Below are 27,732 nucleotides of genomic sequence, written 5' to 3' on the forward strand. Positions count from 1 at the left end.
TCCAGCAAGAGTAGTGGGACAACATTTCACAGGCCACAATCAACAGCCTCATCAACTCTATGCGAAGGAGTTGTGTCGTGCTGCATGAGGCAAATGGTGATCACACCAGATACGGACTGGTTTTCTGATCCACGTCCCTACTTTTCTTTTAAGGTATCTGTGACCAACAGATGCATATCTGTTTTCCCAGTCATGTGAAATCCATAGATTAGGGTAATTAATTAATTTCAATTGACTGATTTCCTTATATGAACTATAACTCAGTAAAATTGTTGAAGTTGTTGCATGTTGCGTTTAAATTTTTGTTCTGTATATATTATAATCCAGTCATCTCGGTTTTCATTTAAATAATATTTTTATCATTAGCTTTTTTGTAACAATTGCAAAGACATTGGCAACTTTGTATTTGTAGTCAACTTCGTTGTGAAATTATCGGCCGTCACAGAGAGACAGATAAACATCTTGATTCTATGTCAAGCAGAGGTCTTCTGTGTATAAAGTGACGTGGTAGAAAAAAGAAAAGAAAACGTCTCTAATGACGCACTTAGCTGTTCTACAAGTGGTCTGAGGAAATCGGTAAATAACAAGCGTTTTCAAGTGCAACTTGTAGCAATGGTTTTGTAAAACAGCTCTGAGATGTAACGATGCTTCCACGAAGGTTCTTACGATGAATTTAGCCTTAAGATGCTTTTGGGAAACCGGGCCCAGGTAGCCTAGCAGTTAAGAGCTTTGAGCCAGTAACCGAAAGGTCACTGGTTTGAATCCCTGAGCCGACTAGGTGAAAAAAATGACCATTTGCCCATGAGCAAGGCACTTAACCATATTGCTCTTGTAAGTCGCTCTGGAGAAGAGTGTCTGCTAAATGTATTTTTTTATGTTCATGCGTTCTCCTAAAACCTCAAGTCTATGCTCCTGAGAATACCCTCTACTTCTTTGTTGGCCTTCTCTTTCTACGCCAGACAATGGTTAGTTTGCTTCCCCATCCTCTCCCATAGGTCCAAACTTGAAATCTGATTATTGTTGTTTTTGACAGTTCAAAAAAATTGTTAAGTTATAGACAGAAATAGCAATATTATTATTGAAAATTGTTTCTTAGGGCTAGTGTTTTCATTAGCACTGTGACTAATTCCCTCAAAAGTGTTATTTAATTTAATTTAGGTGCTAGATAATTTGATTTTAAATCCCAATGATGTGTTATTTTTATAATTTCAGCTCTTATGGCGATTTGTTTTAATTTCTCTACCTTCTGTGTATGCCTACTTAAAAACTGTGGATCTGTGGGAGTGCAGGCGTGAAGATAACTTTGTACCTAACCTGATCTGAGCAATGTGGTTGGCTAGCTGTGGCAGGAAATCATTTGTGTGCCCATAAAGGTTAATTTGGGTTAGCCGATTGGTCAAGACTGAATATTTCATTCCCTGTATTATTATTTTTAGAACTTACATTGCCCTCACCTTCAATTCAGTTTTGGTTTAACTATTCATGAATAGTGCATAATTTATTACAGGCTTATGCATAACTGGCTGCCCAAGGGTTTTGTTGTTTTGTTTTTCTTTGGTATATGTTTGGAACATGGTTTGAACGCTCTGTTGGTAGATGATTGGATCCTGCTGCCATGCTGCCATGAGTTTAACATCTGAGTCTCGCCAGGGAAAGGCTGGACAGACTTTTGAAGAACACCTGCGACTTGCCTCAGTCCATGAACCAGACACAGTCACACAGTCCAAATGCACTGCTTTTTAAACTTTTTTTCTGGCTTTTATTTACATCTTAGTCTTCACACAGTGAAAACATTTACTCTATTAATACATTAATTAACCTTTTCAGAAGTCACTGCGGTACAACTAAGATTCATCAAATGCAACTCCATTACTAAATTGAGGAAGATAATGTTAAATTGAGTCATGTCGCTGCTTTGTCCCTATTCTGATCGATAATAACCGTAATGTAGTATTATCTTTTGTTACAACTACAAAGCCAGGTTTCGATTTTATTCAACCTCCATTGAAACACAGCGAGACCATAATCCCTCATCTCATGTATTCTGGGGGCGGGCAAATTAAATGTGCAAGGATGACTTCCTCTCCCCCTGAGGAGTTGGATATCGATCCAGCACTGTTGGATCTGCTCCTGACCTTTAACCCTTTAAGCCGCAGGTGTGCATGGGAGTGTGTGGTGTGGTTATGATCTCTTTTAATGGGGGTTGCAGTGGTCCACTCATATATCAAAGGGAGGATGAGTATGGACAGCAGCCATGGAAAATGTCAGAGTCAGCAGTCATGTGGGATTACTGTTTCATTGCAGTACATGATAGCCCCTCTCAACACAGTGGGAGCCAATAGGAATCCATTCACCACCAGCTGGGTTAAAAATGGCTAAAGGTGATGTGGCAAAAAAAATATCAGTCACTTCCTTTATCATTCTCTTTCATTTGACAGAATATAATAATTGTTTACTAAGATGTGTTTGGAGGCTGCATGGTAAAGGTATTGGGCTTGGTTTGGAAAGTTGTATATGCACAGACTCGAAAACAATATCATGAGGATTTAAGAGACGTACTCTGAAAGAGAGTCTAGGAGACGAAGTGAGACGTAATTTTCATGATTGATAGGCCTCTCTTTGGAGTCCATACATTTCTCACAGTCTTTCAACTGTCTTTGGAGTCTTGTAGGAGAGAGTGCAGTACACTGATGGGTAACAATCCATAACTGTTAAACCCGGATTTCCCATTTTCAGAACTATTATTCAATTGATAAGTTTTAATCAATGCAGAAAACACCATTGTGATGTGAACATTTTCCTTTTGCTTCTGCTGTGTTTCACAGTTGGTACCTCATGCATTAGGTTGGTTCTGACCTAATCTCGCCCACCAGCCGTCTCTCTCTCTGTCCAGATGTCTGGTTTCAGAGTGCCTCAGAACGGGACTTGACTGGAAGCCTATGGCAGCAGCAGACTAAACAACCACTGATTTTAATTGCCTGATCTCTCAGTCCATCACCATCTAGCACAACCCTTAGAACCTCCCCTCTACATTCTAGATTTTAAAGTGTGAGCAGTGCAAGTGATTTAGGCTAAACAAGAAAGTGAGCTCGGGAAATCAGAAAGTATGCATTTTAGAAATAGTTTTCAATATAAATGTTATATGCCTGAACTCAGAATCAGTTTGGCTTCCCCAAAATAATATGGTAGCTGTGATAGAACATTTATTTTAATTGGTGATTTTCTTCATTTTCAATGTTCCATCTAATACAGCTGTAGAAGGCTCTCTCTTTCCCGCATCAATTTTACCCCACTCCCTTTTCAAGTCCCAATTTGTTGCACAGTGTATCCAGTCTCTATATGCGGTAGCAATTGACCCTGGGGACGAAGTTAGTTCTGACCCTCTCTGACTTATAGAGAAGGAAAATATTTTTTGACCCTAAATTGGTTGCTTAGTGACCTCCTCTTGGTTTTCTGTGGCATCACTAACAGAGTGTGAGTAAACATGATGTGACTGGCCCATTACATTCTGTGAGTGAAAAGACTGGAATCCTAAAGAATGTGGTATGACAGTGTGATTTTCTACATTGTAGAATAATAGTGAATACATCAACACTATGAAATAACACATGTGGAATCATGTAGTAACAAAAAAGAGTTAAACAAATTTAAATATATTTTATATTTGAGATTCTTCAAATAGCCACCCTTTGCCTTGATGACAGCTTTGCACACTTTTGGCATTCTCTCAACCAGCTTCATCTGGAATGCTTTTCCAGCAGTCTTGAAGGAGTTCCCACACATGCTGAGCACTTGTTGGCTGCTTTTCCTTCACTCTGCGGTCCGACTCATCCCAAACCATCTCAATTGGGTTGAGGTCGGGGGATTGTGGAGGCCAGGTCATCTGATGCAGCACTTCATCACTCAACTTCTTGGTTAATAGCCCTTACACAGCCTGGAGGTGTGTTGGATCATTGTCCTGTTGAAAAACAAATGATAGTCCCACTAAGTCCAAACCAGATGGGATGGCGTATTGCTGCAGAATGCTGTGGTAGCCATGCTGGCTATGTGTGCCTTGAATTCAAAATAAATCACAGACCGTGTCACCAGCAAAGCACCCCCACACCATAACACCTCCTCCTCCATGCTTTACGTGGGGAAATACACATGCAGAGATCATCCGTTCACCCACACCGCATCTCACAAAGACATGGCGGTTGGAACCAAAAATCTCCAATTTGGACTCCAGACCAAAGGACACATTTCCACCGGTCTAATGTCCATTGCTCGTGTTTCTTGGCTCAAGAAAGTCTCTTCTTCTTATTGGTGTCCTTTAGTAGTGGTTTCTTTGCAGCAATTCGACCATGAAGGCCTGATTCACACAGTCTCCTCTGAACAGTTGATGTTGAGATGTGTCTGTTACTTGAACTCTGTGAAGCATTTATTTGGGCTGCAATTTCTCTAATTAACTTATCCTCTGCAGCAGATGTAATTCTGGGTCTTTCATTCCTGTGGCGGTCCTCATGAGAGCCAGTTTCATCATAGCACTTGATGGTTTTTGCAACTGCACTAGAAGAAACTTTCAAAGTTCTTGAAATGTTCCATATTAACTGACCTTCATGTCTTAAAGTAATGATGGTCTGTCGTTTCTCTTTGCTTATTTGAGCTGTTCTTGCCATAATACGGACTTGGTCTTTTACCAAATAGGGCTGTCTTCTGTATACCCCCCCCTACCTTGTCACAACACAAGTGATTGGCTCAAACACATTAATAAGGAAATAAATTCCACAAATTAACTTTGAGAAGGCACACCTGTTAATTGAAATGTATTCCAGGTGTCTACCTCATGAAGCTGGCTGAGAGAATGCCAAGAGTGTGTAAAGCTGTCATCAAGGCAAAGGGTGGCTATTTGAAGAATCTCAAATATAAAATATATTTTGATTTGTTTAAAAATATAGCTGCAAACAGCAATGAATGGGGTTCACAGGATGACAGAAAGGACACAAGTTCATCTTCCTTTATGTGCAATCAGTGAAAGCATTGCCATGTTGATTTCAATCTAAGTTGGTAAGCTTCACATTAGTGTTCCAAAATATGTCAATGCACTCTCACAGCTGTAATACGCTGACTGTAGCGGCAGGACCTCTGGTTTCTCATTTTACTGACTAAAATATCAACTTTTCACTACGTTCACACATAATAGGGCAACAATATGTGATTATACAGATATACTAATCACGATATTTCACATTGTTCATCTGCATAATTTAAATCTAATATTCATTTGTATGAGACACAATCCATATAAAAGCCATTACTGTGGTATCCTATGGTGTCACTGGTGCCAATGACATTTATAGTGCCACCAACTGGTCTGGTGCAGCCATCTAAGGTTGCAGTGATTTTCTATTTACACAGCTTCTAAGGACATGTACCCATCAAACTCATCTCTGGACATTGAAGCCATTTCCACAGTTTATTTTCACTGTTTCCCTCTAATCAGGGATTTAGACCTGGGACTCTAGGTGGATGCAATTAATTATCCGGTAGATCAGAAAACCAGCAGCCTCCGGACCTCGTATAGTTGAAAACCCCTGACATATACATAATGTTTACATACCATATTTGATTGCCCCATGTCCATTGGTTAAGTTCTACACTATTATAAAAAAGCTGCTATCTAGAAGCTAAATGGGTTCTTCAGCTGTCCCCATAGGAGAACACTTTAAATAACCATTTTTTGGTTCCAGGTAGAACCCTTTTGGTTCCAGGAAGAAGGGGTCAGGGGTATACAACTCTTACCCTACGATGTCAGGAGCCTGCTGGTTTTCTGTTCTACCTGATAATTAATTGCATCAACCTGATGTCCCAGGTCTAAATCAGTTTTCTTCACTTTTTTCTAAGAGTGTAGTAGCCAGTTGCTGTTGCCCATGGTGGAATAATCTAACACACTGGCTCCTGAAGCCCCCATGAACTCACGAGTCTAGAAGCAGTCTCGCTAATGAGTTAGCAAGCTAGCATAGCAAATAAGCATTTCGCTAGCTAGCTGAGCTGTTTTACAAGAAAATGACTCAAACATTGTAGCTAATTAGCAAGCCCTGCTCTGCAAAACTGTTATTGTCATAGAAGTTGCTAGTTGCTACTGCTTTCATAGCCGAGGTGAGAGAAACTGTCCACCATGTTTTGTGTTTTGGTAAGAGTGATGTCACGTACCCAAGAAGCCTCAACCAAATCACCCAATGGATATTAATGACTTTGCCTCCGGGTATCCAACGAAGGGAAATTTCGCGACCAGATACGCGATAACCCAGCATCTCCCAAGAACAGATGTCCCTCCTTGGAAACGTACACTACTCTACGAAAAGTATGTGGACACCTGCTAGTCAAACATCTCATTCCAAAATCATTGGCAATAATAAGGAGTTGGTAACAAAAATAACAAAGTTGGAAGCACAGAATCGTCTAGAATGTCATTGTATGCTGTAGTGTTAAGATGTCCCTTCACTGGAACAAAGAGGCCTAGCCCGAACCATGAAGAACAGCCACAGACCATTATTCGTCCTCCACCAAACTTTGCAGTTTGCACTATGCATTCGGGCAGGTAGCATTCTCCTTGCATCCGCCAAACCCAGATTCATCCGTCGGACTGCTAGATGGTGAAACGTGATTCATCACTCCAGAGAACGTGTTTCCACTGCTCCAGAGTCCAATGGCAGCAAGCTTTACACCACTCCAGCCGACACTTGGCATTGCACATGGTGATCTTAGGCTTGGGTGCGGCTGCTCAACCATGGAAACCCATTTCATGAAGCTCCCGATGAACAGTTCTAGTGCTGACGTTGCTTCCAGAGGCAGTTTGGAACTCGGTAGTGAGTGTTGCAACCGAGGACAGATTTAGTTGGTTGTTGTGTTTCCACTTCGCATTAACAGCACTTTCAGTTGAACCGGAGCAGCTCTTGCAGGGCATAAATTGGACGAACTGACTTGTTGGAAAGATGGCATCCTATTTCGCTGCCACCTCAAGTCTCTAGGTCAAACGAGGCTGCAGATATGAGGGTTTTAGTGAGACTGTTTATAACAGCACCACCTATAAGCCAATCGGTGCCATTGTTTTTGACCAAGTTAATCATGGCCTCTAGTTTCTGTGTGCTAAATTAGGAAATAAGTTACCAATCTATGCTTGAGTTATTTGTCAATGTCAAGGAAAACAATTATAAGAATAACAATAAGTTTCAGAGCTTCGCTGTGAACACCTAATAAAACCCTGTCATGCTTTGGTTGGTTTTGACACGGATTAAACACATTTTAATCAATTTAATTTATATTTTTACTGTACCCTTTTAAGGAGGATTTCTCTCTAACAAAATACTGTTGTCACAGCTATAAATAAATTGACAGTCGCTAAAGAGATGACATCTTTTTAAAGAATGTTTAAAATGTTCCTCAAACGTTTAAACTTAACTACAGACTGAAAGTATTTTGTGAGATGAAAATGGAATTATTCAGCACCTTTGCCAGGTGGGATTTATTTAAAGGTTATGCTTGTAGAGAACAGCTTGTACACAAATACCACGCCTCAGGAGAAGAGGATGTAAATGAAGTCAAAAAGGAAACAACACTGTCTCATTTAGGAGAGGCAAAGTTGCTGGGCACAGTCTGAAGTCATTATACTGCATTGTGTCACAACCCAGCAAACCAAAATTGCTTATGTGAAAGATCACATAACATTCCATAGGTCCCAGCAAATGTTCTCATAACATGTCCAGTCGTGCTGATGATTATAGAATGTTTGTATAAAACATTCTCCTGATGTTGCAAGAACATTCCTAGAACACATTGAATTTGTTCTGTAAAGGTTGCCAGAATGTTTCATTAGGTTGTGGTAACAGGCTGGTGGGAATATTGTGGGGACATCACAAAACTGTCCAGTTGTGCGGATGATTTTACCTGATGTTACAAGAACTTTCCCAGAGCATATTTCATGTTTTCATTAAAAGATTCCCATAATGTTTCTTTAGATTGTGGGAACATTGTGGGGATATGACGAAAAAGGTTCCCAAAACACTAAAACTGTCCAGTTGTGCTGACATTCAGATAATGTTTGTATCAGGGTGCACAAAACATTCCTTTGTTGTTAAAAATATGTTGACAGAACAGCCTTTGAGTTCTTTAAAGGTTTCCAGAACATTTAATTCGGTTTTGTGAACAGTGTGGGTAAATTACAAGAGATAGGTTCCCAAAACACAACAATTATTTGAATGTTTTTGGGATGTTATCATCTTAATGTTAGATAAAACCATAACTAGAACTTAATGCAACTTTTTGCTATTGTTCTGGTAATGTTCCCGGTTTGCTGGAAAGTTAATGAGACATTTTCATGTACAAATCTGAAAACATTACTGTGTATTTGCCCACAACAAATACAAATGCACATTAAAACACTGTCTGGGACTCAAACCAACAAAGATTCAAACATTCCACTGCAATTGACTTCATAAATATGATTTATGTTTGAGCCAACATCCACAGTGATTTTGGCAAACGCAATCTCAAAGAACGTCTGGGAATATCTACTTTAAAAATAAAATCCCCTTTAAAAACCGACTTTATCAGTTTGAAGCTCGTTAATCTGCATTGGTCTGAATCCCGGCCATAAGCATACGACCAGCATGATGAGTATCTCCACACACCAGGATTGTGAGTGGAGATACCTTTTATCAATCGATCGCAAGCTTCTAGTAGCTCGCAGCCCACCTATGAGTAGCTCGCCAAACAACTCTGAAAGTACATGCAATTTTCAAGTGTTCAACCGCAAACTGTCATAAACAAAGTATCAGACACTGCAAGCTCCAAGCTACTATCTAATCAACGCAACATTGACATTATCCCACTCCTGGTTAGCCACTATTGGCTTAAAAAGCCAAACCTAACAATATCTGCCAATTAATACCCAGCAATATTGCCCCTGTTCGTCTGTGTCCTCGATTTTATAGACCTGTCAGCAACGGGTGTAGCTGAAATAGCCGAATCCACTAATTAGAAGGGGTGTCCACATACTTTTGCATGCAGAATATAGGGTATTTCCATGATGTCAATATATCAAGAATCTACATTTAAGTGTGCGGAGGAAAGACCAGAAGATTTGGGTCTTTGTGTCAATTTGCAATCCATTTTCCATATCTACTGTACATTTTACAATCGATTGAAGCCTCCCACCCCATTTTGTAACCTCTACATCTTTTGTTCACTTCCCATCGATGACACATTTGTTCAAAGCCACACACAAATTCAAAGCAATTGCTGAGTGTATAAACAAGAGGCAGCAGAAGACACAAGAAAGACAAAAATAGCAGCAGCCGTCCTTCACTTCTGGGAACAACCATGTATTTCCAGAGCTTCTCTCCTAGTCTGGCCTCTCCTTCCTGTTCCTTTGGGGTGACTTAGGAAGGATTCGTCAAGCAATTTTTTCCCCGTCGCAGCCTCCGAGAGCTATAATTTGCCTCAATACATGAGCAGCGCTCCGTCTAGATTGTATATCCACGTGTCAAGCATTGCTGCTGGGCTGGGTCTCTGTGATCAGCGGTGAAATGCTTAGTCACTCAGCACACAGGGCATTGGGCCCTGAGAAATTGCCATCAATTCTACCCCACGCTCGGCCGGTGGCCCGAAGGGTCTCATATGAGAACACCTGTCAAAACCACTCACAGCTCACCTGGCTGACAATCTCAATGCAGGCTTCTGTGGTACCTCTTTGAGGCTCTGGATGTGACATAACCCAGGGCAGGGTCCACTCATATCTGTCTCTGAGTGTAGTGGCTTTAGGTAAACTTTTTGTTAGACATTTGTCAACATACAGTGCCTTCGGAAAAGTATTCAGACCCCTTCACTTTATCCACATTTTGTGACGTTACAGCCTTATTCTAAAATTGCTGAAATAGTTTTTTCCCCCCTCATCAATGTACACACAATACCCCATAATGTAAAAGCAACCAAAACTGAAATATCACATTTACATAAGTATTCAGACCCTTTACTCAGTACTTTGTTGAAACACCTTTGGCAGCGATTACAGCATCGAATCTTCTTGGGTATGACGCTACAAGCTTGGCACACCTGCATTCGGAGAGTTCCTTCCATTCTTCTCTGCAGATCCTCTCAAGCTCTGTCAGGTTGGATGGGGAGCGTTGCTGCACAGCTATTTTCTCTCCAAAGATGTTCGATCGGGTTCAAGTCAGTGCTCTGGATGGGCCACTCAAGGACATTCAGAGACTTGTCCCGAAGCCACTCCTGCATTGTCTTGGCTGAGTGCTTAGGGTCGTTGTCCTGCTGGAAGGTGTCCCAGTCTGAGGTCCTGAACGCTCTGGAAGAGGTTTTCATCAAGGATATCTTTGTACTTTGCGCCGTTCATCTTTGCCTTGATCCTGACTATTCTCCCAGTCCCTGCCGCTGAAAACCATCCCCACATCATGATCTTACCACCACCATGCTTCACCATAGGGATGGTGCCAGGTTTCCTCCAGACATGACGCTTGGCATTCAGGCCAAAGAGTTCAATCTTGGTTTCATCAGACCAGAGAATCTTCTTTCTCATGGTCTGAGAGTCCTTAAGGTGCCTTTTGGCAAACTCCAAGCAGGCTTTCATGTGCCTTTTACTGAGGAGTGGCTTCAGTCTGGCCACTCTAGCATAAAGGCCTGATTGGTGGAGTGCTGCAGGGATGGTTGTCCTTCTGGAAGGTTCTCCCATCTCCACAGAGGAACTCTAGAGCTCTGGCAGAGTGACCATCCGGTTCTTGGTCACCTCCCTGACCAAGGCCCTTCTCCCCAATTGCTCAGTTTGGCTGGGTGGCCAGCTCTAGGAAGAGTCTTAGTGGTTCCAAACTTCTTCCATTTAAGAATGATGGAGGCCACTGTGTTCTTGGGGACCTTCAATGCTGCTACCCTTCCACAGATCTGTGCCTCAACACAATCCTGTCTCGGAGCTCTACGGACAATTAATTAAACCTCATGGCTTGGTTTTTGCTCTGACATGCACTGTCAAGTCTAGGACCTTATATAGACAGGTGTGTGCCTTTCCAAATCATGTCCAATCAACTGAATCTACCACAGGTGGACTCCAATCAAGTTGTAGAAACATCTCAAGGCTGATCAATGGAAACAGGATGCACCTGAGCTCAATTTCGAGTCTCATAGCAAAGGGTCTGAATACTTATGTAAATAAGGTATTTCTGTTTTACATTTTTAATAAATTTGGAAAAACCTGTTTTCGCTTTGTCACAATGGGTTATTGTGTGTAGATTGCTGAGAAAATTGTTTCATTTAATCAATTTTAGAATAAGGCTGTAACGTAACAAATTGTGGAAAAAGTCAAGGGGTCTGAATACTTTCCGAAGGCACTGTATCAGTGTGATTCTGGTGGCTCAACCCAATTATCCACATATTGAATCAGGATTACTCTGTATATTGCTCATTTGCTACTGTGTCTGCTTTTCTACCCTCAATGTTTTGGAAATCTTTGCGTCTTGTTTACGCAATACTCCTTTCATGTCATATTTGGTTTTGACAGTGAAACAATCTGCCAAGGTAAACTAAGTCCATTGACTAACTGTCTTCAACACAAAGTTTATAGCATTTGGTGCAGGTTGTCCATTTGAGATATGCAGTGTTTCTTCTCAGAATTGAGGTGCCTCCTTTTGTGAATTCTGAACAGAATAACAAAACCATGTAAGGCTTAATCTTTTCCCAACATGCACCCATTAATTCCCTGAGGTGTGTCCGATGAAAATATGAACATAGTTTTGTGCTTATCTTGCTTTTCCAACCTCACCATTGAAAAGGCTAATACAAAATATACCTTCTAGTGCTGAGCAATAAGTTTTTTTTTAGGTCAGTTTGGTTTCGGATTGATAAAAAAAATAAAAAAAATTTTTATATATATATATATATTTTAAAACATGAAATGCATTATGCATTAAAATGATTTTTGAGCTTCCCTCAGCCATCTCCTGCCTTTTTCCTGACACTAACAGTGGGTTTAATGCTGTAATGACACAAAATACAACTTTAATTTGTTTACCACAAACAACTCAAAAACAAAAACAAAACGCCCACTATACTACACATTTCACAAGGTGATCAACATATGGTTTCCAAATTTCATCAAACACTTCAGGTTTTTGTTTAACTTTATAATATACAAAATCCAACGAGACGTAGCTAGATTGTTCAGTCCTCCAGTTTGCTATTGAGGGTGAAAATGAGTCTTTCCAATTGATGCTATGAATTTTCTTGCAACAATTTCACCTAGATTACAACACTTTCTCTGATATTGAACACATTTACATTTCCCAACAGACAAAATCATGGAGATAAATGGATATACACTACCAGTCAAAAGCGTGGACACACCTACTCATTCCAGGGTTTTTCTTTATTTTTACTATTTTCTAAATTGTAGAATAACAGTGAAGACATCAAAACTATTAAAGAACATATATGGAATCATGTAGTAACCAAAAAAGTGTTAAACAAATCAAAATATATTTTATATTTGAGATTCTTCAAATAGCCACATTTTGCCTTGATGACAGCTTTGCACACTCTTGGCATTCTCTCAACCAGCTTCATGTGGTAAACACCTGGAATGCATTTCAATTAACAGGTGTGCAATCTTAAAAGTGAATTTGTGGAATTTCTTTCCTTCTTAATGCGTTTGAGCCAATCAGTTGTGTTGTGACAAGGAGAGTACGACCCTGCCTTACACAGGAAGCGGCACAGGTCCTAATCCAGGCACTTGTCATCTCCCGTATGGATTACTGCAACTCGCTGTTGGCTGGGCTCCCTGCCTGTGCCATTAAACCCCTACAACTCATCCAGAATGCCGCAGCCCGTCTGGTGTTCAACCTTCCCAAGTTCTCTCACGTCACCCCGCTCCTCCACACACTCCACTGGCTTCCAGTTGTAGCTCGCATCTGCTACAAGACCATGGTGCTTGCCTACGGAGCTGTGAGGGGAACGGCACCTCCGTACCTTCAGGCTCTGATCAGTCCCTACACCCAAACGAGGGCATTGCGTTCATCCACCTCTGGCCTGCTGGCTCCCCTACCTCTGCGGAAGCACAGTTCCCGCTCAGCCCAGTCAAAACCGTTCGCTGCTCTGGCACCCCAATGGTGGAACAAGCTCCCTCACGACGCCAGTACAGCGGAGTCACTCACCACCTTCCGGAGACATTTGAAACACCACCTCTTTAAGGAACACCTGGGATAGGATAAAGTAATCCTTCTACCCCCCCCCTTACCCCACCCCAAAAAAACATATTGTTAAGTGGTTATCCCACTGGCTATAAGGTGAATGCACCAATTTGTAAGTCGCTCTGGATAAGAGCGTCTGCTAAATGATGTAAATATAAAATGTACAATTTGACCATTAGATTGCACACAGGTGGACTTTATTTAACTAATTATGTGACTTCTGAAGGTAATTGGTTGCACAAGATCTTATTTAGGGGCTTCATAGCAAAGGGGGTGAATACATATGCACGCACCACTTTTCCGGTATACATTTTATTGATTTCTTTTAAATAAGTTATTTTTTTAATTTCACTTCACCAATTTGGACTATTTTGTGTATGTCCATTACATGAAATCCAAATAAAAATCAATTTAAAGTACAGGTTGTAATGCAACAAAATAGGAAAAACACCAAGGGGGATGAATACTTTTGCAAGGCACTGTATTATCCAGATACTGACTGTTAGCACTTGGTGGTCTAGAGAATGGTGGTCTTCCCACAAGAATGGTCTTTAGGTGAGGCAGAGGAACCTGTAGCCAAATTACTTCAACAGTATTTGACATGAGATCCTCTCTAAGCTTTACTTGAATGTGGCTCTGAATTTCTAACGCAAAACCAACCCTGTTGGCATTTTTGTATTTTCTGTAGATGTTATAACCATGTATTACTACCACTATATCATCAAAGGTATAATCTAAGTGAGTTTCAGAGATAGTCAGTATATAATAATAATAAATAATAATATGCCATTTAGCAGACGCTTTTATCCAAAGCGACTTACAGTCATGCGTGCATACATTTTTACGTATGGGTGGTCCCGGGGATCGAACCCACTACCTTGGCGTTACAAGCGCTGTGCTCTACCAGCTGAGCTACAGAGGACCACTATATGAATGTCATCTGTTACTAGCAAGTTATTGATTTCATGAACCTTGTTTCTTAGGCTACATATGTTAATGTGGGCTATTTTTAGCACTTTTCTGGGATTTTCTGGGATTGTTTTGATTGTTTTACTGAGCAGCTTATCAGAAATAGACATGACAAAGATGTTTGTTTGAGCTGATAGTGCAGGGTGAGCTGCACACAACAAACTTCCTACTAGGGCACACCGCCTCAGTGCTAACAGTATAACTCTGGTTCATAGACACATGATTACTGCATACAATAGCTAAAGGATTGACATTCAGGGGACTTAGAGGGACATAAATTAGGTTACTTACATTATGACTTCCAAAGCTCCTGGGACAATGTACATTTGCTGCAGCACTACGACAACTCTGCAACACAATGGTAAAGATTATCTGAGCAGGGCTTGGGTCATTGATAAGTCATTGTCTCAGAGCAGACTTGAAACACATGGACAGAGTCCAGGAGCCAAGATGATTTGGATGGAGTCCGTCATTCCTGTAGAGTTTGGGAAGCCCTGTATAGATAATCATCCCCCTTACATAATCTCTGGTACTGTCCCCTGCAGGATATAATAACTCACTACTGTAGCATTGAAAACTGACAGTATTTACTACTGTATGCAAACAGAAACTTGACTTGCAAAAACAATTTCACTTACAAGAACTCAGTGGTGGAGGATGTGATATAATTAAAATAAGAATATAATTTGCTACCCTATCCCAAACCTTAACCCTTACCTTAACCATTCGGAATGAATGTCTAAACTTAAAGAGTGAATTCACCTAAAAATCAACTAATGCCTTTGAAAAAGGCTTATGTGGCATCGATATAAGTCAAACATTTATTCTAGTGTCAAAATTGACTACAAAGTATAAATAAGATAATTTTGGTCATAAAGTCAGTCTTGTCTAAAACTGAGTTTTGAACCTCAGTGCATCACAACGAGTACATGAAGGTTGGGTTTGGTTTACAATTATATCAACAAATCATGCCCCCTTTTGCCAATCTCCATGTGCAAATAACCCCTCCACTTCCCTTCATTGAATGGGGCTCCATTGTTTCATCGCTCCCAACCAACGTGTTCAAAGTATCACGGCCGTTTGAGACTTAAACGCTCTATTCAGATTGACCATTCAAAGCATGCTTCCAGCCGGATTCACAGCCAACAACTATGGTTTGTTGCCTTATCTTAGCCTACTCAATACAACTCTAGCTAGTTGGCTAATGTTATCCTACTTCAATACAACTTGAATTTGGCTTGGAAACACGATAACATCTCAAAAGGCAAATAATTAGTAGGAAAACCTTTTGTCATGATTGTGATGTCACCAGAATGACTTTTGATGCGTTATATCTTTAGCCAGCTAACTAAGATTTAGGGGAGCAGCATATTTTAGCTAACATTAGTATCGCTATCTATTTTTGACAAACTTTGCTAGTAACAATAATGGCAACATTGACATCTCTCTTAAGTAAATTTGACAATGTCATAATATGGCAAAGTTGTTTCTTACACATGTTTTGCCTACTTTATCAATGTCATCGTATCTCGATGCCACTCTAAGTTAGTGTAATCTAGACTAAACAGTCACTAGCCTCTGAGGTGCAACCCATGTCTAGGGCACAAATAAATATTGGATGCAGCTATGGTGGTACTAGCTAACTCATGTCTGACTCCTATGAAAAGGACACGACATCATGAGGCCTCTGATAGTGACCTGAGATACTTCCCTGATGACACAGACAGCAGGTAAGGTGTTATGTGAAATGTGAAAAGTTGTATTCAAACAAACCCGGCTTGATAAAATAGTAAAGCAAATACAGTGGGGAAAAAAGTATTTAGTCAGCCACCAATTGTGCAAGTTCTCCCACTTAAAAAGATGAGAGAGGCCTGTAATTTTCATCATAGGTACATGTCAACTATGACAGACAAAATTTGAAAAAAAAATCCAGAAAATCACATTGTAGGATTTTTTATGAATTTATTTGCAAATTATGGTGGAAAATAAGTATTTGGTCAATAACAAAAGTTTCTCAATACTTTGTTATATACCCCTTGTTGGCAATGACACAGGTCAAACGTTTTCTGTAAGTCTTCACAAGGTTTTCACACACTGTTGCTGGTATTTTGGCCCATTCCTCCATGCAGATCTCCTCTAGAGCAGTGATGTTTTGGGGCTGTCGCTGGGCAACACGGACTTTCAACTCCTCCAAAGATTTTCTATGGGGTTGAGATCTGGAGACTGGCTAGGCCACTCCAGGACCTTGAAATGCTTCTTACGAAGCCACTCCTTCGTTGCCCGGGAGGTGTATTTGGGATCATTGTCATGCTAAAAGACCCAGCCACGTTTCATCTTCAATGCCCTTGCTGATGGAAGGAGGTTTTCACTCAAAATCTCACGATACATGGCCCCATTCATTCTTTCATTTACACGGATCAGTCGTCCTGGTCCCTTTGCAGAAAAACAGCCCCAAAGCATGAAGTTTCCACCCCCATGCTTCACAGTAGGTATGGTGTTCTTTGGATGCAACTCAGCATTCTTTGTCCTCCAAACACGATGAGTTGAGTTTTTACCAAAAAGTTATATTTTGGTTTCATCTGACCATATGACATTCTCCCAATCCTCTTCTGGATCATCCAAATGCACTCTAGCAAACTTCAGACGGGCCTGGACATGTACTGGCTTAAGCAGGGGGGACACGTCTGGCAATGCAGGATTTGAGTCCCTGGCGGAGTAGTGTGTTACTGATGGTAGGCTTTGTTACTTTGGTCCCAGCTCTCTGCAGGTCATTCACTAGGTCCCCCGTGTGGTTCTGGGATTTTTGCTCACCGTTCTTGTGATCATTTTGACCCACGGAGTGAGATCTTGCGTGGAGCCCCAGATCGAGGGAGATTATCAGTGGTCTTGTATGTCTTCCATTTCCTAATAATTGCTCCCACAGTTGATTTCTTCAAACCAAGCTGCTTACCTATTGCAGCTTCAGTCTTCCCAGCCTGGTGCAGGTCTACAATTTTGTTTCTGGTGTCCTTTGACAGCTCTTTGGTCTTGACCATAGTGGAGTTTGGAGTGTGACTGTTTGAGGTTGTGGACAGGTGTCTTTTATACTGATAACAAGTTCAAACAGGTGCCATTAATACAGGTAACGAGTGGAGGACAGAGGAGCCTCTTAAAGAAGAAGTTACAGGTCTGTGAGAGCCAGAAATCTTGCTTGTTTGTAGGTGACCAAATACTTATTTTCCACCATAATTTGCAAATAAATTCATAAAAAATCCTACAATGTGATTTTCTGGATTTTTTTTTCTCAATTTGTCTGTCATAGTTGACGTGTACCTATGATGAAAATGACAGGCCTCTCTCATCTTTTTAAGTGGGAGAACTTGCACAATTGGTGGCTGACTAAATATTTTTTTTCCCCACTGTACAACTAGTATAGTATAGTCATTTTTGTAGATGTTCGAAAGATGTCCCATAGAGCAGCATAGAGAAGACCAGCAAGGGGGCCCTCATCAGCATCATGCAGACATGCCCTCGCTGTGAGCATTTCTATGACTGGAACAGTCAGACACATTTTGGCAAGTATCCGGCCAGCAACTTTCACCTGTCAACGGCAACAGCTTTCACAGACTCATTGTACAAATACAGAAGGTAACCCACTTGATTACTTTGATACATTTGATAACCCAATTGCGAAACATAATTTATGTAAACTGACATTATTTGTTGCTTATTTTCTACTTCTTAGACACATATAATGTCCAGGGTATAACCTAGCCTGGTGGAACCAGCCTGATCGATGTGTTCACAATTCTCTTTCACTTCACATTTTATGATATCTGAAGTGTAGTAGAAAGGTGAACGCAGCGATCAGGTTGGTTCCACCAGGCTAATCATAACCAACATTGATAATCTAATCAGTGCTCTGTGCGTGTGTGTGTGTGTGTGTGCGTTTGTGTGTGACCGACCAGTATCTTTGATGAGGGACAAGGAGCTGATCTACTCTGCTATGCCCATCAATGGGGCTACAACAAAGACCTCACCTCCAGCTTCACCTCTTGCCTGCTCACCAACGGTCGTCGATAGGGAGAACAGAATTAGGTAGGTTTAGTCTGACCTGTTCAAACTTCAACATAGTACAGTGCCTTCAGAAAGTATTCACACCCCTTGACTTCTTCCACATTTTGTTGTGTTACAAAATGGGATTACATTGATTTAGTTGTCATTTTTTGTCAATGATTTATACAAAATACTATTTAATGTCAAAGTGGAAGAACAATTCTAACATTTGTAAGAAATGTATGAGAAATAAAACACTAATATATCTTGATTACATAAGTATTCAACTCCCTGAGTCAATACATGTTAGAATCACCTTTGGCAGTGATTACAGCTGTGAGTCTTTTTGGGTAAGTCTCTAAGAGCTTTCCACACCTGTATTGTGCAACATTTGCCCATTATTATTTTCAAAATGTTTCAAGCTCTGTCAAATTGTTTGTTGATCATTGCTAGACAGCCAGTTTCAGGTCTTGCCATAGATTTTCAAGTAGATTTAAGTCAAAACTTTAACTCAGTCACTCAGGAACATTCACTGTCTTCTTGGTAAGAAACGTCAGTGTAGATTTGGCCTTGTGTTTTAGGTTATTGTCCTGCTGAAAAGTGAATTCATCTTCCAGTGTCTGGTGGAAAGCAGACTGAACCAGGGTTTCCTCTAGGATTTTGCCTGTGCTTATTTTTTTTTATCCTGAAAAACTCCCCATCCTTAACGATTACAAATATACCCATAATGTCGTTGATTCATCCTCAGTTTTCTCCCTTACAGCCATTAAACTCTGTAACTGTTTTAAAGTCACCATTAGCCTCATGGTGAAATCCCTGAGCGGTTTCCTTTCACTCCGGCAGCTGAGTTAGGAAGGACGCCTGTATATTTGTAGTGACCATGCAAAATGTAATTAATAACTTCACCATGCTCAAAGGGATATTCAATGTCTTCTTAAAAAAAAAAAAGTATCTACCAATAGGTGCCCTTCTTAGCGAGGCGTTGGAAAACCTCCCTGGTCGTTGTGGTTGAATCTGTGTTTGAAATTCATTGCTCGACTGAGGAACCTTACAGATACATGTATGTGTGGGGTACAGAGATAAGGTAGTCATTCAAAAATCATGTTAAACGCTGTCACATAATAAGTCCATGCAACTTATTATGTGACTTGGTAAACAAATGTGAACTCCTGAACGTATTTAGGCTTGCCAAAACAAAGGAGTTGAATACTTATTGACTCAAGATGTTTCAGCTTTTCATTTGCAATTCATTTTATAAAAATATTGAAAAACATAATTCCACTTTAACATTATGGGGTATTGTGTGTAAACCAGTGGCAAAAATATAAATTTAATCAATTTTACATTCAGGCTGTAACACAACAAAATGTGGAAAAAGTCAAGGGGTGTGAATACTTTCTGATGGCATTGCACCTGTCAAATATTACCTATCCTAACTGCCATTATTAATAGAACAGTGACTATGTGTGTATGTAGGAACCAGCACATGGAGACTTGCAAGATGATGTGATTAATTCCAGACTGACAGACAGGCTTTATACTGATGTCTCTAATTGGAGAGAGGCCTGACACTCGGCATAAACAGATCACTTTCACTTTTTTGTTGTTATTGAATGGTACTGTATCAGTCAATATGGGGTGGGAGAAACCCTTTGTATTCTGCACCAGGATCAGGGAACACCTGTTGTATATGGGACACCACACAGGAATGCTACTGACCTATTCAAAGCTTCCTCAGGATTCTCTGCCTGTAGTTATTGAACTCAATCTGCAGGAGGTTTGTTTGTTGTGATTGAGTGGGGGGACACAGCTGCGGGCAAGGTTCTGACAGATGGTTGTGTCTTGGTGGTCACAAGGACGCACCCAAGAAACACATCAAACCACACCTTCAAACCAACTCATGTTTGGTTTCTGTCTTGGCCGCCAGCATTTCTTGAGGAGCAAGACAAAAAACGAGGCCAAATCAGCAGGTGCAGTTCCCCTTTAATGTTTTAACCCTATCCTAAACCTTAACCCTTAAGGAACATCTTTGAAATTTGACGGAATGATGCTGAGCAGGAGGAGTCAACCAAGTGTGTCAAAAACACTTTGAAATTTGACGTTTGGCGCAACGTAGATAAACGTTCGAATCTGGAGTCAAATTGGTAAAACTGTAAGATCTTGTTGAGGATATACCGGATTCGGCCCACAGGCCTTGTGTTTGACAAATATGTGACCCATTTCAGGAAACTAGGCGTATGTCGCAAGTCACGACTTCACAGGAGAGCCATTTGAACATTATATATTTTTCTTTATCAAAATGTGTTTTTTGGCAGAAATACCTTGTGGAACATTTGAACTTTCATGTGCCTTGTATGCCATCTGTAAATACGAATTATGTAGTTACATTACGAGCCCAGACAGGAACCTTCCCGCTAGCCATGATTGGCTGAGATAATGAGTGGGCTGGACATGCCGAGAGCTGAGTTTCAGATTGGTCTGTGGTGTAGAATCATGTGTCTATAAAATGAGCTGCTCGTTATGCAGCTCGTTATCCTTTCTACTGCAGTTTTTTCTAAAGATATAACGTTAGCCATGGAGAACTGCAAATATGTTGAATGCACCAATTTGTAAGTCGCTCTGGATAAGAGCGTCTGCTAAATGACGTAAATGCAAATGTAATGTTGCTACTGCGCTCAATAATATTGCTGCCCTAGCTAACTAGCTAACATCGAACCTATTTGGTTAACTTTAGTTAGCTATGACAATCGGTTTGTATTGCTAGTACTCTATGGATTGGGATTATGGTTCATTGTTTAGTTAGCTAGCTAGCTAGCTACATGTCTAAACAAAAGACCCCAAGTTAAAGGTTACTGTTAGCTAGCTAGCTGACGACGCATCAAGTTAGCCAGGTGTGTCTGATGGTGATTACGGCTATCTATTTTATAGTAATGCTAAAATATTTGTATCTGGAATTTGTGTTTCAGCATCAGTAGAACACGCCTGACTCTCCTCCACCAGTCATACAAGGAGAATGGTCTGATGCCTCCCATCAAAAAGAGAGCTGGCCCAAGCAAGCACAGGTTACACCTGAAGCATGAGGACTTGCAGCGAGTGGTTATCTTCATCAACTACTACGCAGAGGATAATGCAATAGTATTACCATGATGCCGCCCAGGACACAAACACTTTGGTGGAAAGCTCAGATCAAGCAGTACCAGTACTTCAGGTGAATATCATTTTCATTGCATTGTAGGAGGTTATTCTTCTTATCTAAACTTTGGAGGTGAATTGATGTTGTGCAAGGTTGTAATGTCTTCTCAATTATTTTTGTTATTTCGATGCTCTGGAACTTGGTGTTGTCGCCAAGGAGCGTTCGGACTCAGTCGGGACCAGGTTTCATCTGCTGCCCAACGCTGACATCCTACCTCCCATAGATGGTCTGCCTGTACAAACACCACCTGGACTGGACACAGCTAGAAAAACATATATTTTTGAGAAGATCAGGGAGTTTTGCCACGAAGAGGTTGCTGCTACTATTATTTAATTGTATTACCCTGCTGCTCAGCCACTTTACCCCTGATTGTATGCCTATACAGTACCAGTCAGGGCTTTTCTTTATTTTTACTATTTTCTACATTGTAGAATAATAGTGAAGACATCAAAATTATGAAATAACACATATGGAATCATGTAGTAACCAGAAATGTGTTAAACAAATCAAAATATGTTATATTTGAGATTATTCAAATAGCCACCCTTTGCCTTGATGACAGCTTTGCACAACCACTGGGATCTCAAACAGGGCATGCTGTCTTGGGGGACTGTCAGCGCCTGCAGCATTTCCCCTTCCCTTTGTGCAATCCACACAGACCTTTCAGAGGTGTGAAGAATAGCGCTACCAGGAGGTTGTATTTAGTGATGATTTAAACACTGTAGAAAAGAGCCGGCTGGCACACCCTATATGTTTTAATATAAAGTTCTATGACATCAAAGCACGACAACAAAAGCTGTACATCTATGTGGTCCCACTGCCACTTACAGTTGTTGTGTTTTTGTTTAGTTTGTGGTGGGAGAGATTATGTTCTTCTTTCGCAAAATAACTTCCTGTCCAACCTTTATTAATATGATTAATGGAATTTCATTGACGCAAACAAACTGAAATGAAATATTTAATATTAAAGTGGGAGGGAAAACAGAAAAAACAATTTACAATATCATTGTTAATTGTATTGTTTAAAAAACACAATTCAGTTCAATCATCATGATGCCCACAATAATAACAGCAAGGCTAACTCTACATGTGGGGAAATCACAATGTGTGGTTAAATGTGTAGCATCTAATTTCTTAAAGATTTGTAACGAATAAACTGGTTTATGATTGAATCTGGTTATACTTAATTTGCTGCTCACCTCAGGTATGGAGGACAACAAACACTATACTGTCTCAGATAGTTGAATGAGTAATGGCCTTAATGTAGAAATCACTCCTCCATTAGCTGGTTGCTAAAATGTTCACCTAATTACAGTTTGTGACCAAACAAGTAATGTATAGCGTAAGTGTAGAGAATCATTGTTTAAAATTGATGTTAAATATATTTTCAATAACCAGAAATATCATATTTCCAGCATTTTGAAGCTGGTGTACAAAACCAAAGTTAAAAAGACGCAAAAACAAAGTGGAAGGAGAGCATAGAAAGGGGAAGTATGGAAATAGCACATAAAGAACGGATCTACCGCTGATCATACTTGCTTTCAATGAGAATGACAGATCTTTAACTCACATTTCTATGTGAATTATGTTGGGTTGCACACTCTGGCTCCACACAATAGTTATTTGCTGATATAATAAATACTACTGTAATGCAACCTAGCCAGTGTCACAAATGTTACCAACAACATTTGCTCTTTTGTCAATCTACATTGCTGCTCATATACAGCACACATGTATTATGTTTACAGAATGGGCTAGAAGTGTGACAGGTGAATTCTGCCATCATACTTACTGTGAGACACTGTGGTTTCTAGAGGTTTGTGTTAGATGACTCAAACCTGGCTGTTGGACAAGTGACAAATCCCACTGGTTAGTGTGTGGGCTGAGGGTACCAGGTTATGCCAGCTCCAGCTGTAGTGTGGGAGGAGAGAGGGAAACTCTGCCAAATAGGATCATGACCTGCCAAGGTGACTGGTTAGGATGGAGAAACATCATTCCCTACTCTGCTACTGAAGTCATACTGTGTCCTTCACCATTCTACAGTAGATGGAGACAGCTATAGAGATACGCTAACAATTGGCTTTAGCTATGGAAGAAAGGAAGGAAGAGAGATAGCAGCCATGCACTGTTCAAAACCTGTTTAGGATCAGAGCAAAACTGAGGTATTTGCAGTCATTGTGGTGCACTGAAGTCCATTGCTCACCAGATCTGAGTGAGTGGCTTAGTAGATTTCTCCCACTGAGCATCTCTGTGCCACCAGAAGGTAAATGGGAAGATGGGCCTGCACTTCCATCCAGGAGAGTCATTTCCTCTTTGACTTTGAGAAACCTACAGCAGCATTTGTGACTTATTCAATAGACATCTCACAGGTTTACTGTAGTCAACAATATTAAGATAAAGCCAAGTGATAAGGAAAAAGATACAACAAAATGCAATGTTTACAATAACCCCAACGTAGCATCCAGATGTCAGGAATGATGTTTTATGAATTATCAAAATGTTACACTGTTTATCATTAAGTGAAGTGAAATGGTTGGATAATAATAGTAGACCATTCGGAAAGTATTCAGACCCCTTGACTTTTTCCACATTTTGTTACGTTACATCCTTATTCTAAAATTGATTAAATTGTTTTTTTCCCCTCATCAATCTACACACAATACCCCATAATGACAAAGCAAAAACAGGTTTTAAAAAATGTTAGCAAATGTATTATAAATGAAAAAATGAAATATCACATTTACATAAGTGTTCAGACCCTTTACTCAGTACTTTGTTGAAGCACCTTTGGCAGCGATTACAGCCTCGAGTCTTCTTGGGTATGACGCACAAGCTTGGCACACCTGTATTTGGGGAGTTTCTCCCATTCTTCTCTGCAGATCCTCTCAAGCTCTGTCAGGTTGGATGGGAAGCATCGCTGCACTGCTATTTTCAGGTCTCTCCGGAGATGTTTGATTGGGTTCAAGTCAAGGCTCTGGTTGGGCCCCTCAAGGACATTCAAAGACATGTCCCGAAGCCACTCCTGCGTTGTCTTGGCTGTGTGCTTCGGGTCGTTGTCCTGTTGGAAGGTGAACCTTCACCCCTGACTGAGGTCCTGAGCCCTCTGGAGCAGGTTTTCATCAAGGATCTCTCTGTACTTTGCTCCGTTCATCTTTGCCTCGATCCTTACTAGTCTCCCAGTCCCTGCCGCTGAAAAACATCCGCACAGCATGATGCTGCCACCACCATGCTTCACCGTAGGGATGGTGCCAGGTTTCCTCCAGAGGTGATGCTTGGCATCTTGGTCTCATCAGACCAGAGAATCTTGTTTCTCATGGTCTGATAGTCCTTTAGGTGTCTTTTGGCAAACTCCAAGCGGGCTGTCATGTGCCTTTTACTGAGGAGTGGCTTCCGTCTGGCCACTCTAACATAAAGGCCTGATTGGTTTTGAAGCGATAGTTGTCCTTCTGGAAGGTTCTCCCATCTCCACAGAGGAACTCTGGAGCTCTGTCAGAGTGACCATTGGGTTCTTGGTCACCTCCCTGACCAAGGCCCTTCTCCCCCGATTGCTCAGTTTGGCCGGGCGGCCAGCTCTAGAAGAGTCTTGATGGTTCCAAACTTCTTCCATTTAAGAATGATGGAGGCCACTGTGATCTTGGGGACCTTCAATGCTGCAGACATGTTTTGGTACCCTTCCCCAGATCTGTGCCTCGACACAATCTTGTCTCGAAGCTCTACGGACAATTCCTTCGACCTCATGGCTTGCTTTTTGTGGGGCCTTATATAGACAGGTGTGTGCTTTTTCCAAATAATTTACCACGTGGACTCCAATGAAGTTGTACAAACATCTCAAGGATGATCAATGGAAATAAGGTATTTCTGTTTAATTTTTAATACATTTGCAAAAATGTCTAAAAACCTGTTTCCACTTTGTCTTATGGGGTATTGTGTGTAGATTGATGAGGAACATGTTTTATTTAATCCATTTTAGAATAAGGCCGTAACGTAACAAAATGTGAAAAAAGTCAAGGGATCTGAATACTTTCCGAATGCACTGTAAATCCTCCAGTACAGATGGTGATGATTTGTGGTTTGTTTCCTTTGTGGTTGCTATTTCCCACTGATGTTTCTTCAACATATCCATCTCTGTGTGGTTTGTGCTGGAAAATTTCAGTTTTAAGAGAAGCAATCCATCTTTTTGTCGCCCTGGGGTTGAGCGATGCACAGATTTTTAAGTCCTCCAATGACAGGCATGTGGATCTTTCTCATCATTTGTCTGCATGACACATTCTCAGAGAGCATCCCCATAGGCTGCCAGGAGGACACAAGCAGTGAGATAGCTAGATATAACATACTTAAATGACTACATCATTGTTTTCGTCAACCCATTAATCAAATTAAGTTTGTGCCATTATAACCAGTGAGTGAACAACTCCAATTCAATAACGTTGCACTGTGTTATAGAGCTTTGCTCCCAGACATCCTTTGGCATGTGAATCACAGCTCTCTCCATTTGTCCCTCTAACCAAGGCCTAATGCTGCCAATGACCAGGTAGAGATGAAAGGAAAATGTAACCTCTGAAACAGGACATTTTCATTAATCTCATTTCTAGGCTTCCTTAAAAAGAAAGTGATATTGATTTTTCACTTTTACTGCACTGATTTAGCCTCACTATTTGTGTTCCTCTCTCAGTGCCAGCACACCGTGATTGACAGAAGCCTCAAGATGGGTGACAGAGCAGCCACATTCTAGGGGATGACGGAGTAGATCTAAGGACCGCACATTGACATCACATTTTATTACACAAAAAAAGAAAAGGGAAAATAATCAAGTGAGGGTTGTAAAAAACCAAGACTGTTAAAGGTTTGATAGTTAACCTGTCGGCTGCACTGGACCCAGAACCCATTCAATAACCTGGATGGGAACACTTCCAGTTGTTTGTCTTTAACAAAGAATCCATTACAAAATTCCCTCTCCCTGGGTTTACAATGCGTTTCAATTGTACCATATAAATCATGCCCAGACTAGGCTCTCTGCATACTGTGCTCTCCCATTTGTCATGCTCATACATCAAAACACCCATACAGACAGCAAGATGCCAGTTCATAGAACCAAATGCATCAACAATTGTCCATATAGTTAATGCACGTATGAGTTACTATCCATTGATTTGTTTGTGTCTTGCTGTCTTGTCAAGGAGGAGCCTTACAGGTACTTAATAGGTACCAAATTCTGTGTTTGGAATGGGAGGTTTTCAATGCAGTAATTAACTGAGTCCAAGAAGCAACATGCTTCATAGTAGAGCAGGGGTGGGCAACTTTGATGGGGGTTGGGGCCACAAAATCTGAACATTGAGGTACCACAGTGGCTTGCGGGTTAGCGTACCCACATCCATACCCATACATGCAGTCAGAGCCAGCCCTAGCCTTTTTTGGGACCCTAAGTTAGATTTTGTTGACCATTATTACAACAAGTTGAGATAGCTGGCTAGACTAACTTACCAATCTAAAAACATTACCACGGGCCTACAAAAGGGGGGCCAGTTGCCCATCAGTTGCCCATCCCTGTAATAGAGGGGTTTTTACACTTGTGTGGAGTATCCAATAATAATTTTAATTGTCTCTTTGGATGGCAGGGGGAGAGTGAACATCAGAACATTCTGTTATAAAAAATAGAGACAGTGTATGAAATTAGGTATTGTAGAAGGCCAGGGTATTTTTTTATTCAGCAGGAGAGAAAAACGAAGTGTAAAAATCCAAGCATAATTGAAACAGCCAGAGGGGATATTTTCTGTTGTTTACTCTGACATTTTATGGAAACCATAAATTACTTAACAAAAAAACAAAGCAGACGGGTTTCTCGCTAATTCATACTTCTGTGCTTAAAGGTTCAAATTCTGTTATAACACTGTCCTAACAATTACCAATGTATTACAATTTACATGCAGTGGCGATACACACACACACACACACAGACACCAGCGTAGACTCTTCAGAGGAGGAAGCGGAGGACCATCCTCCTCAGTCAATTTCATAAAAATAAAAATAGTGAAACAGTAAAAAGTTATCCTTTTTAGATACAACTATACTAAATATATTAATGTCATCAAATCATTTATTAAAACACACAGTTTTGCAATGAAGGTCTACAGTAGCCTCAACAGCACTCTGTAGGGTAGCACCATGGTGTAGCCAGAGGACAGCTAGTTTCCGTCCTCCTCTGGGTACATTGACTTCAATACAAAACCTAGGAGGCTTGTGGTTCTCACCCCCTTCCATAGACTTAAACAGTAAAAATGACAACTTCCGGAGGATATCCTCCAACCTATC

Source organism: Coregonus clupeaformis, chromosome 18, assembly GCF_020615455.1.
Source record: "Coregonus clupeaformis isolate EN_2021a chromosome 18, ASM2061545v1, whole genome shotgun sequence".
NCBI classification, from domain to species: Eukaryota; Metazoa; Chordata; class Actinopteri; order Salmoniformes; family Salmonidae; genus Coregonus; species Coregonus clupeaformis.